This window comes from Scomber japonicus, chromosome 13 (genome assembly GCF_027409825.1).
Source record: "Scomber japonicus isolate fScoJap1 chromosome 13, fScoJap1.pri, whole genome shotgun sequence".
In the NCBI taxonomy this organism is placed as follows: Eukaryota; Metazoa; Chordata; class Actinopteri; order Scombriformes; family Scombridae; genus Scomber; species Scomber japonicus.
The window spans coordinates 2,358,115-2,372,708 of NC_070590.1; the positions used below are offsets into that span (position 1 = coordinate 2,358,115).

General features: G+C 41.7%; 2 non-coding genes across 2 annotated transcripts; one reads left to right on the forward strand and one right to left on the reverse strand.

Annotated features, from left to right (window-relative positions):
- Nucleotides 1-4,919: 4,919 nt before the first annotated feature.
- On the reverse strand, nt 4,920-4,991 carry trnaw-cca (transfer RNA tryptophan (anticodon CCA)). The gene has a single exon. It is a non-coding gene; the product is annotated as a tRNA-Trp (tRNA).
- A 564-nt stretch (nt 4,992-5,555) lies between these two features.
- On the forward strand, nt 5,556-5,627 carry trnae-cuc (transfer RNA glutamic acid (anticodon CUC)). Its single transcript has one exon. It is a non-coding gene; the product is annotated as a tRNA-Glu (tRNA).
- Nucleotides 5,628-14,594: the final 8,967 nt, after the last annotated feature.

The following is a 14,594-nucleotide window of genomic DNA, read 5'->3' on the forward strand; positions in this document are numbered from 1 at the left end:
TCCCTCCCTCCTATACCTTCCTCCCTCCCTCCCTCCCTCCCTCCTACCTTCCTTCCTTCCCTCCTTCCTTCCTTCCTTCCTTCCTTCCCTCCTTTCCTTCCTTCTTCCTCCCTTCCTTCCTGGACTCGAGGACAACAGGAGGGTTAATTTTACAGTAACTTTGCTTGACTTGCATTATTTTAGGTCCGTTATCTTACGATTTTAGTGTTTTTATCGACATTCCTTGTTTTATTTCTTAATATTTATTTATAGGACACTCGATATCTGGTCATTTTAAACCATCGTCTGTTGATCAGTTCAGTATCACATGGCTTTAATATCAGTATTGTTGTGTTTCGGCCCAGAACTACTATGAAGTATGAAAGTCAGTCATGTTGAAGTATAATTAGATATTTAAGCTCTGATCACATAAAATAAAACATTATGACAGTTTACAAAATGGAAATTGTAAATAAGATTTCACTCCCAACAAACCAGCAGGACTTTATATCCGTTTGGCTTCATCTTCATATCTTCAGCTCTACTCTGCTGTTAGTTTCTAGTAGGGCTGTCATTTAGCTTAATTTCCCAGCATGCAATCTGCAGAGCTTTGTTTTTTATTTATTTGCTTGATAAGTTTTACAATAAAAGAACATTTTAAGCTTTTCTTCCATCTAGTCATGATTTATGTTTCCTCTTATTATTCTTAAATTGTGCAGAAGACTCAGAAATAATCCAGACTGAAAGCCTGAGTTTGGGATTTCTGTTCATGACAATTATTAAAATAAGTGTTATTAAACTATAAGCCTTTTGAAATGAAACCCTTCACTTATTTCCTTCTGACCGTATCAGCAGACTCTCAGACTCTTTTCATACATGTTCTGGCAATTTTTGTTTATCAAGAAGCACAAAGCTGGTAACGTTGTCTTTCTCTAGTTTATTCAGTCGTCTGCAGACGGACTCCTTCTGTCTCAAGCGTGAGATGAAAAAGCAAGCCCGGAGCAGAGGAAACAGTCAGATTATATACAATACATTATCATAGAAAAGGGAGACATTGTTCTATCAACAGAACAATGTCGTCACAATAAGCACGTCATCACGTACAATCAGGACAATAGTTAATCAGTAGACTATAACACACATGATGTTCCATCAAAGGTCATTAAATCAGCATTTCATGGCATGGTCAACAGATTATGACGCACACACATACATCTAATCAAATAACATAAATAGCATAACTACTCATTTGCTCAGACAAGATGAATAATAAGAATTTCCATTACATACATGAAAATCACTCACCTTTCGGCGAAATTCGCCGTTTTGAAACCAAAATAGATGACCTACGTGAATCGTGCAGGTATACGGGAGTCTTGAATTAGGAAGAGAAAAAAAAACACCCACAAGCGTGAGAACACCTAATTGGGTTGTGAATTTGACTATGCAGTCCAGAGCGGCGGAAGCTTCTCTGGAGAGCTGCCGCGTGAGGAGACGTTCTTGGCCTGACTGAATTTCGTGAGTGACGGTTTCAATAATTTCATTATTTTCTTCATTAGCTCTGTTAACATAGCCTTAACGTTACCTACAGGCAAGCCCGGATCCCGCACCCCGGGGCCTCGAGCTCCCAGAGGCCTCCGTCACTTAGTGTTTTTATTTTTTCTTGTGAGTAGACCTCATTAATACACGCACCTATTGTCACCCACGTTGTCGTCGGATACATGTCCTCATTGGCTTTGGAGACATGTGCTGCCTCATCCTAAGCACTGATTGACTGGTGTGTGGTGTCGTATGAAACAGGAGGAGCTCATGGACGTAAACAAAACAGTCACGTGTCCCACCGATGCACGCGTTGGTCAGGAAATGACGTAAAAGGGACCTATATGGATTGTTCCGCGTGTGTTACGTTCCGTGTTGGACTAAATACATGTTGACATATTGAGGAAAGTATTTCGGTTTTATGGAAACGGATTTCATATTTCACCAGAATGGATACTTGGCGAGCTGTACAGAAAGTCCTGAGTCATAAGATGATCGTTGTGGATAAAGGGAAGACTTTGAAGGTATGTAGCATTATAGCTTTTCTTACTTAGCTGAGCGGCTAGCCGAGCTAATCGTTAATACTATTACGGCTGTGAGCAACTATATAATTCATGAGTGGTCTTGAATGAATCAGGAGAATCTAAGCTTTCTAACGATGTATGGCATGAATATATATGTTTAAGGGTTGGTGTTTAAAACATTCAGAAGAACTTGTGGCTACCTCCCAACTTCCGGTCCGTCCCGTAGGCGGAACAGCGTGTTTTACGTGTCTGCACTTCCGATCCTTCATGTTGGCTGAAACAGACAAGTCACCCTCAAACATGCTGAAAACCATATTGAAGTTTGACCTGCAGTTAGTCTTCACTAATGTTTATGTGACAAACTGTGAGGGGAGAGCTCATTTTCTCATTTGGGGAGAATCAAAAATGAGCCTGAGGTCCTTTTATCATTACTGGCGATAGAGTCTGAACCTGTCAGAGACCTGGACTTTACCTGGACCTGTTGTGGAGGAGTTTGCTAGGAGAAAGGTAATTGCATAAGGGAGCTACTCTAATGTGTGTGTGTGTGTGTGTGTGTGTGTGTGTGTGTGTGTGTGTGTGTTGTTAATGTGCATTGTGTTTTTTTATGACTCTGAAAACATTTGTTGTTGGGATGTTTGATATTGTGGAGATTCTAAAAACAGGTTGTTTGCTATTCTTTGAAGTGTTTCTGCATATCAAGTGTGTGTGTGTGTGTGTGTGTGTGTGTGTGTGTGTGTGTGTGTGTGTGTGTGTGTGTGTGCCCGTGTAAGGGCCTCTAAGAGTCTGGCCCAAGGGCCTCTGAATTGTTAATCCAGCCTTGGCTACAGGACATATATCACTTGAAGAATTAAAGCAAGAGAGATAACGTAACGTTAATGTTAGTTAACAAGCCTCCGGCCTCTAGTTGTAGTTAGCTTGTGGTTAGCATGTGGTTAGCTTGTAGTTAGCTTGTGGTTAGCTTGTTGTTAGCTTGTGGTTAGCTGGTGGTTAGCTTGTAGTTAGCTTGTGGTTAGCTTGTAGTTAGCTTGTAGTTAGCTTGTGCATTAGTTGACTGACAGCCGATCAGACTCTAAACAGCATATCTCTGATGTTTCATACAGCGTCTGACTGTAAACTGTGAGGTTGCTCATTTAAATGTATATGTCAAAGACAATGTGGCAGAGGATATTTAATATGAATATAATATGAATAATATTTCATTAAATGTTGTTGATGAATGTTGAATCACACACTCAGGGTGGGTCCATGTAGATCAAATATTTAACCATGTCCATATAAATGGGATACAGATGTGGTTTTCAAGCAGAAATGTACATTGAACATGTTTCTTTTAATCTTTGCACTTTCATCAAACTGTACTGTCCTCCGTCCGTCCGTCCGTCCGTCTTCTGCTGCTTATCCGGGGTCGGGTCGTAGTTCTGCTTGAGTTTCCTCTCAAAATGCAGATTGATGTTTTCAAGCCCTAACCTCCCTCGAGGGGTCGTATCCTTCTCACCTTTTTCACCCATGACCCGTTTTCATGTCTGTCTTTTATCTATAGATTTTATAGGACAGAAGTAGCCTCAACATCAACAACCTGCAGCGCCTTCCCTCCCTCCTTCCTTCCTCCCTCCTTTCCTTCCTTCAAAATGGAGAAAAGGTTTCCAGGCTTTTATAGGACAGAAGTAGGTTACAGAGAAATAGGTCTGTCTTTAAAAAGCCTCAACGTCAACAACCTGAGGCAGCATGTCAAGGACACAACGCTGAGTTTAACACCACAGCTTCCAGTTTGTTCCAGTCTGAGCAAGTAAAGACACATCTATCTATGATTAGATGTTATATATATTATTATATATTATATATATATAGCTTTATTTTCATTATATTGAGGGTCAGACAACCATATAATGAAATTTAGATAGCACTCCCTGAGCTATAAGAGCATTTAAGACAATTAAAAAGTAGAGCTGTCAGCGTTAACGCGTTAATCGATATTAGATTAATGCAATCCATAACGCGATTTTTTTTAATGGAATTTTAATGTTGCAAGCCTTTTTGTCCCTTCTACTCCCCCGTAGACGGCTCCTCTAGCTGTAGCGCTATGCTTTGAAGTGGCCTCCTGCAGTAAACCTACCGCGCTGATGGAAAGTAAGAGAGCTACTGGACTTTTGAACGGCTTGTTTAACTTTAAAACACTTCCAGACGCTTCAGTTGACAAGTCAAAAGTAAAATGCAACCTGTGTCAAACGGAGTTTAACTACCACCGGAGTACGTGGAATTTGAGTTAGCACCTCCAAGCCAAACACCCAGGTGCAGCCAAGCCAGCCTCAGCTCCACCAAAGGACCATTTTGGAGTGTGGGAGTCGCAGCAGAGCCGTGATTGATTCCCAGTTAAGACACTCTGGTAAGAAATGCTTTACATTATGGGCTTAAAACTGCCTTCAAATGGAAAATAACAGGATTTTAAACATGCAATTCAAAACGCCATTAATCGCTATGGAAATTCTGCGATTAATCGCGATTTTAAAAATTAATCATTTGACAGCCCTATTAAAAAGATATAAAATACAACATTAACAATCTATAAGAGCAACAAGGTGCAATGTGCAATATAAAAAGGTGATTAGTATCTAGTCAGTAAGGTAGTTTTAGTTTTATTTGTCACTGCCTCTTCCTTTGGGCTGCAGCTAAGGACTGTTTTAGTCATTATTTTGCTTTATTTTCTTTATTATTCAGTAATTAGGTCTATAAAATGTCAAATAACAGGCTTTAGCTTACATTGATAGTAGGAAATGTGTAAATAAATAAGTGAAATTGAAAGTAATGGTAATACATTTATACATTTAGGTTGTCTACTAATATGATGGATAACTATTCACTGCTTAATTTCAAAAAGTTTGACCCCGACGTGATTTGAACACGCAACCTTCTGATCTGGAGTCAGACGCGCTACCGTTGCGCCACGAGGTCTTGCATTTCCCATGTGAAAATATATATATTTATAATTATACATTCTAATACGTGATAGCGTTAATGAAGAGCGAGATTATTCTTTGTTAGACAATATAGCTTCCGTTATTAAACGTTAATCAGAAACAGCAGCATCACGTAAGGAACAACCGTAGACTGTAAACTACGTCAGCTGTGCTTCAGTCAGCGACCTAACATTATCACATGAGGTAAGACTGTCACTTCTTATCTTTCTTACATCGTAGTAAAAGTAAGTAAAAGTAATTACCGTTAATTTACCGGTAGCGTTAATATCTTAACGTCTCCCTAACCGACTAACTAACTGTTACATGCGACGTACTGCACGTTATTGGTGACGTTAATTTGATAAAAACGGAGCTACGTCGAGCCACAGTGAGACAGTTACTCCTTACTAACATGAAAATCATTACTTGTTTTATAATTAAGTAATTTAAAGTCTTATAATGTAAAAGTTGTACATTACTACATGAAATACCTGAGAGATAATACAAGGAGCATCTAGATTCACCATAAATACGATGATTACGTAGATAGCAGCATCAGTCCCTGGTGGTCTAGTGGTTAGGATTCGGCGCTCTCACCGCCGCGGCCCGGGTTCGATTCCCGGTCAGGGAACTAGTCTTTTACTTACACAGCAATGAATAATGAGCAAATATATTACATTTTATAGTTTTTACTCAACTCAACTTTATTTATAACACTTTAAAACAACCACAGCTGAAACAAAGTGCTGTACATAAATACATAAAAACAACACAGGAACGTAAAACAATTAATAGGAAATAAATACTAAGATAATTGTTTATTGTTTTAAAAAAAAAATTAAAACCAATAAAACAATAAAACAATAATTAAAACAAACAAACAAACAAACAAACCATAAAACACTAAAACAGGAGCAGAGTCTCATGCTGGATTGAAAGCCAAGGAATAAAAATGGGTTTTAAGACGAGTTTTAAAATTTTAACATTTGTATAATCACTCTATAATCATTTAATACGTTTCTACTTTTATTTATTTATGTCTATTGTATTTTTTATAATCTGTATTTGTGTATAATCAAATATGTTAACGGTAATTTTAGCTCCAATTGTGAAACCATAAAAGTGGGGGAGTCTCCATGTCTTGTTGATTAATGCTAGTCATGCCACTGTTACATTTATCACTGCTGAAACGTTTAGCTGTACAAATAGTTTCTACTTAATGCACTTATTTGTTGGCTGTGTCAAGTTGAATGGAGTGATTAATTAATATTTACTGTAGGCAAAATAAATAGATTGATTGTATTACAGTTGTATGATTTGTGATGTATAACAAGATTCATTAACATTTATCAATAGAAGATGAACATTTAGCCTATAATTTCATACAAGTAATTGAAAATGAGAAAAACAGCATAATAAAATCTACTTCATAACTCTAAATGGTGTAATTAATTATATAACAGTGATGTTGCTGTGTGTGAAAAAATGAAGTAGACTTTTACTGAATGAGTTTAAATCAATATTACTTATGCTTTAATATAATTAAGTCACATTTACTTCATATTTACTGGTGTTGAGTGTAGAGTTGAGTCCATTATATAGATGATAGTGGTAAGTGAGATGCACTTTATATAGCAACAGTAAAAGGCTCTTAGTTAATAGTGCAGAGTCCACTCATACATTCAGACTGAAGTAATGGACACTGAGTGCATCTTGACACAGATAAGTCCCACAGTGAGATTACACCCGTGGGAAAATGTTCTGGGATAAGCTGAAAGAGGCTTATTTCGATTAATCAAGACCGGTAGTGAGTGTTGAGTGTGTCCGCTGGGAGAAGGGAGGAGGTTGTGTTTGTCTGCTGTGGCTTTAGAGACCGAGCCAGTGATTCATGGATCCTGTGCAACGCCTCAAACACCCCCCCACTTACTAAATTACATATGACCACCACTCAATCATGGGTCTCTACTCCTAGCTCAGTTTTATTAGATGGGGTTTTCATTTTCCACTTTATATAAAGCACTAATGTTTTAATGCAATCTTCATATTCATATATCTTCTATCTATCTATGTAATATACTATATAGTGCATATTCAGTATCAGCTACTATTATATTATACAAGCATGAACACACTGCATGGGTATTTATATATAGAGAGCAGTATTTACAGTAATGCTCCTATGTGTGGTGGCAGCTGTGATTATAGTGATGATTTAATTTGGTTATTGATTTGCTCTCTCTCCTCTCTCTCTTCTTCCTCTCCTCTCTCTCTTCCTCTCCTCCTTTCTCTCCTCTCTCTGTTTCTTCTCTTCATCCTCTCTCCGTCTCTGCAGAAACATTGCTGTCTTGGCTGCTGCAGAAAAAAGGTTTGTCAAGTTGCATCCAGTTAGCGAGGAAAGAACCGGAAGTCGTCTGATCGTCCTTTCAAAATTAAATGAAAAAAGTAGAACGTCTCTTCTGGAGCTAAAAAATACATGTAGAAATGTCTTCTTCTTTTTTTAAATAAGAAAAACGCAGTGAATGATTGTGTTATATAAGATAAAACAGCAGATTCTGAAGTAATACATGTTTTATACTGCAGATGCATCATAGTGTAATTTCATTTTTAATGTGTAGTTAAAACTAAATGAAAACAATGACTGGAAGGAAAACTTTAAAAAAAGGGAACCACAGATTTTATTATTGCAAGGATAATTAAATAACTGTTAAAACCATCAAATAGAAATAAGAGGAGAGAGAGAGAGAAAGAGGGAGACAGAGAGAGAGAGAGAGAGAGACTGAGAGAGAAAGAGAGAGAGAGAGAGAGAGAGAGAGAGAGAGAGAGAGAGAGAGAGAGAGAGAGAGAGAGAGAGAGAGAGAGAGAGAGACTGAGAGAGAAAGAGAGAGAGAGAGAGAGAGAGAGAGAGAGAGAGAGAGAGAGAGAGAGAGAGAGAGGCAGAGAGAGGGAGAGAGAGAGAGAGAGAGAGAGAGGCAGAAAGAGAGAGGCAGAGAGAGAGAGAGAGAGAGAGAGAGAGAGAGGCAGAGAGAGAGAGAGGGAGAGAGAGAGAGAGAGAGAGAGAGAGAGAGAGAGAGAGAGAGACAGAGGGTGAGGGGGAGAGAGAGAGAGACAGAGAGAGGAGAGAGAGAGAGAGAGAGAGAGAGAGTAAGATTTTGATTTTTCAAACCAACATTTCTTATTTAAAAAGCTGAACATGTTTTTTTCCCACCTTGATCATAAATACATATGATGGTCATATTTAAATGGTAAACTCTACTTATAAAGAGCTTTTCTAGTCTTAATGACCACTTAAAGAGCTTTACACTATATGAAAAATTCATAAAACATTCATATATTAAACATTATGCAAAATCGTGTCAATTAGCAGCTTTTGTGCAAAATAATCTTAACTTATTGGTGGAAATTGGACACATAAAACATTTTTAAAGACATCACAGCTTGTTCATCCGTTTTGTTAATAGCTGGTTTATTATAGTAAAGTTATTTTACATATTACACATTAATTCATATCAGACACTTTCGTTAAGATTTAGATCAGAGGTGTCAAACTCATTTTCATTCAAGGGCCACATTCAGCCCAATTTGATCTCATGTGGGCCGGACCAATAAAAAGATGGAAGGAGGGAAGGAAGGAAAGAAAAGAAAACAGAAAGGAAAAATGGAAGAAAGGAAGGAAGGGAGGATGGAAGGAAGGAAGTAAGGAAGGAAGAAAGAAAGGACGGACAGAATGAAGGAAGGAAGGACACATGGAAGGACAGAAGGAAGGAGAGATAGAAGGAAGAAAGGGATGATAGGACAGATAGAAGGAAGGAAAAAAGAGTAGAGAGAGGGAGGGAGGGAGGGAGGAAGAAAGGAAGGAAGGAAGGAAGGAAGGAAAGGAGTAAGGACGAAAAGAGGAGGAATTTAGGAGAGAAGGAAGGAAGGAAGGAAGGAAGGAAGGAAGGAAAGGAGTGAGGATGAAAAGAGGACGGAAGGAAGGACGGAAAGAAAGAAAGTAGTAAGGAGGGAGGAGGGAGGGAGGAAGGAAGGAAGCAAGCAAGGAAGGATGGAAGGAGGAGGGAGCAAAGAAAGAGGGGAGGAGGGGAAGAAGGAAAGACAAATTAAAGAAAGAGGGAAGAAGGAAGGAAGGAGGGAAGAAAATAGGGAAGGAAGAAAGGGAGGATGGAAGGAAAGATGGAAGGAAAAGAACACAGGAAGGAAAGTGGGCCAGATTGGACTCCTGGGCGGGCTGGTTCTGGCCCACGGGCCGCATGTTTGACACCCCTGATTTAGAGGAATCAAGTTGTGAAATGAAGAAAATCTGTTAATCTTTGAAATGTTATAAGAGATGTTTGAAGGAACATTTAACAGCTGTTTAGTGATTGTGTTTTTTTCTTAATGTATTTTGTCTGTTTTGTTTTAAATAAGCTCATTTGGGTTTTCTGCCTCTCTCTGCAGCACTCTATATTATCTGTCATCATCTGTCATTTTGTGTGTGTGTAATTTTAATGCAAACTAAACTAACCATATTATATATATTATATGTTAATTGTAGTTTATTATGCTGGTCAATGGGTTGACTGGTCCAATCAGATCAAGCTAAAATGAGTTTGACACCACAAGCAACTCTAGTTAAAAAGCCCTTTAAGATTTTCACCTCTTCCGTAAAGTAGTAAATTCAATTAAATATAATATGATTCCCATAAATATCCTAAAATAATCCAATAGGACACCGTTTTGTTTCTTCTTTTTGTTTATTTTTCCCCAATAAAATCTTTTATGCTTCATATCAATTTCTTCCTACCTTCCTTCCTACCTTCCCTCCTTCCTTCCTTCCCTGCCCTCTCCTTCCTTTCTTCCTTCCTTGCATCTCTTCCGTCCTTCTCTCCTTCCCTCCTTCCCTCCCTCCTCCCTCCCTCCCGTCCTTCCTTCCTTCCTTCCATGCATCTCTTCCTTCCTTCCTACTTTCCTTCCTGTCTTCTTTTCCAGCCTTCCTTCCATCTCTTCCTTCCTTCCCTGCCCTCTCCTTCCTTTCTTCCTTCCTTCCTTGCATCTCTTCCATCCTTCTCTCCTTCCCTCCCTCCTGTCCTTCCTTCCTTCCTTCCATGCATCTCTTCCTTCCTTCCCTGCCCTCTCCTTCCTTCCTTCTTTCCTTCCTGTCTTCTTTTCCAGCCTTCCTTCCATCTCTTCCTTCCTTCCCTGCCCTCTCCTTCCATCTCTTCCTTCCTTCCCTGCCCTCTCCTTCCATCTCTCCTTTTCCTTCCCTCCTTCCTTCCTTCCCTCCCTCCCTCCCTTCCTCCCTCCTAATCTTCAAGTCTTATTGTGAAGGTGCACCGGAAGCCCATTTCCCCTCTTGCTGCTACCTTTACGTCACATTGCTGCAGCAGTTCTGACGGTCGCATTGAATCCCGTCATTCATCGCGGATCGTCCCCCTCTCTCTCTCTCTCTCTCTCTCTCTCTCCATCCCTCCATCCATCTCTCTCACAGACACGCGCGTGCACACCCACTCTCTCTCTCTCTCTCCAAATGCCACCGGACTCCGGCAGCGGCCTCGGACCGGACGGACGGACAGCGGGACTCACCGGGGGGAACATGGCGGCGGAGACAACAGCCTGCTCGGTACCGACTCGTCGTTAGATCAGAGAGGAGCACCACTTAACGCAGGTCAACCAAAACCACCGCAACACCTCGAGATGTAAGAGAACCGAGCAGCTGAGCTAAAAACAACAGCTGATGTGATGCGTCTCGCGCTGCTGTGATGCGTCTCGCGCTGCTGTGATGATCAGTGGCCTGTTCACTCATTCATTCATTTCATTTATTTATTCTCTTTATTTTAATGCAATGCAGAGATTTGCTGCTGTTGTTGTTCTTCTTCTCTTTCTTCCTCCCTCCTTTCTTTTTCCTTGTCTTCTGAAGAAGAAGGGGGGGGGGGGGGGGGTGTTAAACATGTGGCTCGTGGGCCAGAACCGGGCCGCCAAAGGGGGTCCAATCCGGCCCACACTGTCCTTTTAACTGTCCTTCTTTTCTTTCCTTCCTTCCTCCCTTCCTTCCTTCTGTCTGTGATTGTTTTCTTTCCTTCCTTCCTTCATCCTTTACTCCCTTCCTTCCTTCTATCTGTGATTGTTTTCTTTCCTTCCTTCCTTCATCCTTTACTCCCATCCTTCCTTCCTCTCTTCCTTCCTTCTATCTGTGATTGTTTTCCTTCCTTCCTTCCTTCCTTCCTCCCTTCCTTCTTTCTATCTGTGATTGTTTTCCTTCCTTCCTTCCTCCCTTCCTTCCTTCTATCTGTGATTGTTTTCTTTCCTTCCTTCCTTCCTTCCTTCCTTCCTTCCTCCCTTCCTTCTTTCTATCTGTGATTGTTTTCCTTCCTTCCTTCCTTCCTTCCTTCCTTCCTTCCTTCCTTCCTTCCTCCCTTCCTTCCTTCTATCTGTGATTGTTTTCCTTCCTTCCTTCCTCCCTTCCTTCTTTCTATCTGTGATTGTTTTCCTTCCTTCCTTCCTTCCTTCCTTCCTTCCTCCCTTCCTCCCTTCCTTCCTTCTATCTGTGATTGTTTTCCTTCCTTCCATCTGTCCTTCCTTCTTTCCTTCCTTCCTTCTATCTGTGATTGTTTTCCTTCCTTCCATCTGTCCTTCCTTCTTTCCTCCCTTCCTCCCTTCCTTCCTTCTATCTGTGATTGTTTTCCTTCCTTCCATCTGTCCTTCCTTCTTTCCTTCCTTCTATCTGTGATTGTTTTCCTTCCTTCCATCTGTCCTTCCTTCTTTCCTTCCTTCCTTCCTTCTATCTGTGATTGTTTTCCTTCCTTCCTTCCTTCCTTCCTTCCTTCCTTCCTTCCTTCCTTCCTCCCTTCCTTCCTTCTATCTGTGATTGTTTTCCTTCCTTCCTTCCTTCCTTCCTTCCTTCCTTCTTTCCTTCCTTCCTTCCTTCTTTCTATCTGTGATTGTTTTCCTTCCTTCCTCCCTTCCTTCCTCCCTTCCTTCCTTCCTTCCTTCCTCCCTTCCTTCCTTCTATCTGTGATTGTTTTCCTTCCTTCCTTCCTCCCTTCCTTCCTTCTATCTGTGATTGTTTTCCTTCTTTCCTTCCTTCCTTCCTATCAGTATGACTTTAAGGATTCTTGGTGCTGTTATCGTTGTTTAGTAAATGAAACCCAGCTGTACTCAGACCAGACTAAAAGCTGAGAGAGTCCACAGCTGCCTACTTCCTTTCTTCCTACCTTCCTTCCTTCCTTCCTTCCTCCCTCCCTCCCTTTCTTTCTTCCTTCCTTCCTTCCCTGCCCTCTCCTTCCTCCTTTCCTCCCTTCCTCCCTTCCTTCCTTTTTTCCTTCCCTGCCCTCTCCTTCCTCCTTCCCTCCTACCTTCATTCTTTCCTCCACCCTTCCTTTCCTCCCTTCCTTCCTCCCTCCTTTTCTTCCTTCCTTCCTTCCCCCTCCCTTCCATCGTTCCTTCCTTCCTTGACAACAGGAGGGTCTTAAGCTTTAATTAGAGTAGGTTTACATCGTTACAGAAAGAACTGCGTAGGAGACAAAGATCTTTTAACACTCAGAGTCCAAAGTTTAGAGCTTCAGAATTAATTAAAGGGACAGAAACACAAAAGGCTGTTAGAGCTTCGTCTCTTCCCTTCAGCTCTGGACTCTCAGCTTTTAGTCTGGTCTGAGTACAGCTGGGTCTCATTTACTAAACAATGATAACAGCACCAAGAATCCTTAAAGTCATACTGATAGGAAGGAAGGAAGGAAGGGAGGGAGGGGGGAGGGAGGGAGGGAGGAGGGAAGAGATGGAAGGAAGGAAGGAGGGAAGAGATGGAAGGAAGGAAGGAAGGAGGGAGGGAGGAAGGGAGGGAGGGAGGGAAGGAAGGAGGGAAGAGATGCGAGGAAGGAAGGAGAGAGGGAGGGAGGGAAGGAAGGAAGGAAGGAAGGAAGGAGAGAGGGAGGGAGGGAGGGAGGGAAGGAAGGAAGGAAGGAAGGAAGGAGGGAAGGTAGGAAGGAAGGAAGGAGGCAGCTCTGGACTCTCAGCTTTTAGTCTGGTCTGAGTACAGCTGGGTTTCATTTACTAAACAACGATAACAGCACCAAGAATCCTTAAAGTCATACTGATAGGGAGGAAGGAAGGAAGGAAGGTAGGGAGGAGGGAAGGAGAGGGCAGGGAAGGAAGGAAGAGATGGATGGAAGGAAGGGAGGAAGAGAGGTAGGAAGGGAGGAAGGAAGGAGAGGGCAGGGAAGGAAGGAAGAGATGGATGGAAGGAAGGAAGGAAGGAAGGAGAGGGCAGGGAAGGAAGGAAGAGATGGATGGAAGGAAGGAAGGAAGGAAGGAAGGAAGGAGAGGGCAGGGAAGGAAGGAAGAGAAAGAAGGAAGGAAAGGAAGGAATAGATGGAAGGAAGGAAGGAAGAAAGGAAGGGAGGGAGGGAGGAAGGAAGGAGAGGGCAGGGAAGGAAGGAAGGAAGGAGGGAAGGAAGGAAGGAAGGAGGGAAGGTAGGAAGGGAGGAAGGAAGGAAGGAGGCAGCTCTGGACTCTCAGCTTTTAGTCTGGTCTGAGTACAGCTGGGTTTCATTTACTAAACAACGATAACAGCACCAAGAATCCTTAAAGTCATACTGATAGGAAGGAAGGAGGGAAGGAAGGAAGGAAGGAAGGAAGAAAGGAAGGAGGGAAGGAGGGAGGAAGGACGGTATAGATGGAAGGAAGAAAGAAAGGTTGGAAAAGAAGACAGGAAGGGAGGAAGGATGGAAGGAAGGAAGGAAGGAAGGAGGAAGGGAGGGAGGAAAGCAAGGAAGGAAGGAAGGAAAAGAAGACAGGATATGAATGGAAGTGATTGCAGCAGACTTTATGATATCAGTAACTACTGAATGTATAAATATATAAATATATAAATATATAAATATACCGTGTAGTGAAGTAAGTTGTGATGGAGACTCACACCAAGCTCTCGCTGCTGCTGCTGCTTCCTGCTTCCTGCTGCTGCTTCCTGCTGTCTGCTTCCTGCTTCCTGCTTCCTGCTGACTGCTGATAAACATCCAGATAAGAGCTGCTGCTGCTTTATGTTGCTGCTGAGATAAAAAGACAAGCAGCAGAGTTCAGAGGCGGAAGGACAGATAGAAGGAAGGAAGGAAGGAAGGAAGGAGGGAGGGAGGGAGGAAGGAAGGAAGGGAGGAAGGAAGGAAGGATGCAAGTAAGAAAGAAAGGTTGGAAAAGAAGGAGGGAAGGGAGGGAGGGAGGGAAGGAAGGAAGGAATAGAAGACAAGATGGAAGTAAGGAAGGAAGGAAGGAAAAGAAGACAGGAAGGAAAGATGGAAGAAGGAAGGAAGGAAGGAAGGAAGGAAAATAACGCAGGAAGGAAGGAAGGGAGGAAAAGATGCAAGTAAGAAAGAAAGGTTGGAAAAGAAGGAGGGAAGGAAGGGAGGGAGGGAAGGAAGGAAGGAAGGAAGGAAAAGAAGACAAGATGAAAGGAAGGAAGGAAGGAATGAACGAACAAAGGAAGGAAAGCAGCAGAGTTCAAAGGTCAGAGCCGGAAGGACAGATAGAAGAAGGAAGGAAGGAAGGAAGGAAGGAGGGAAGGAAGAGATGACTTTAGCAGCAGAGTTCAGAGGCGGCTGATGTTTCAGAGTGATGATCAGAAGTATTTCAGACT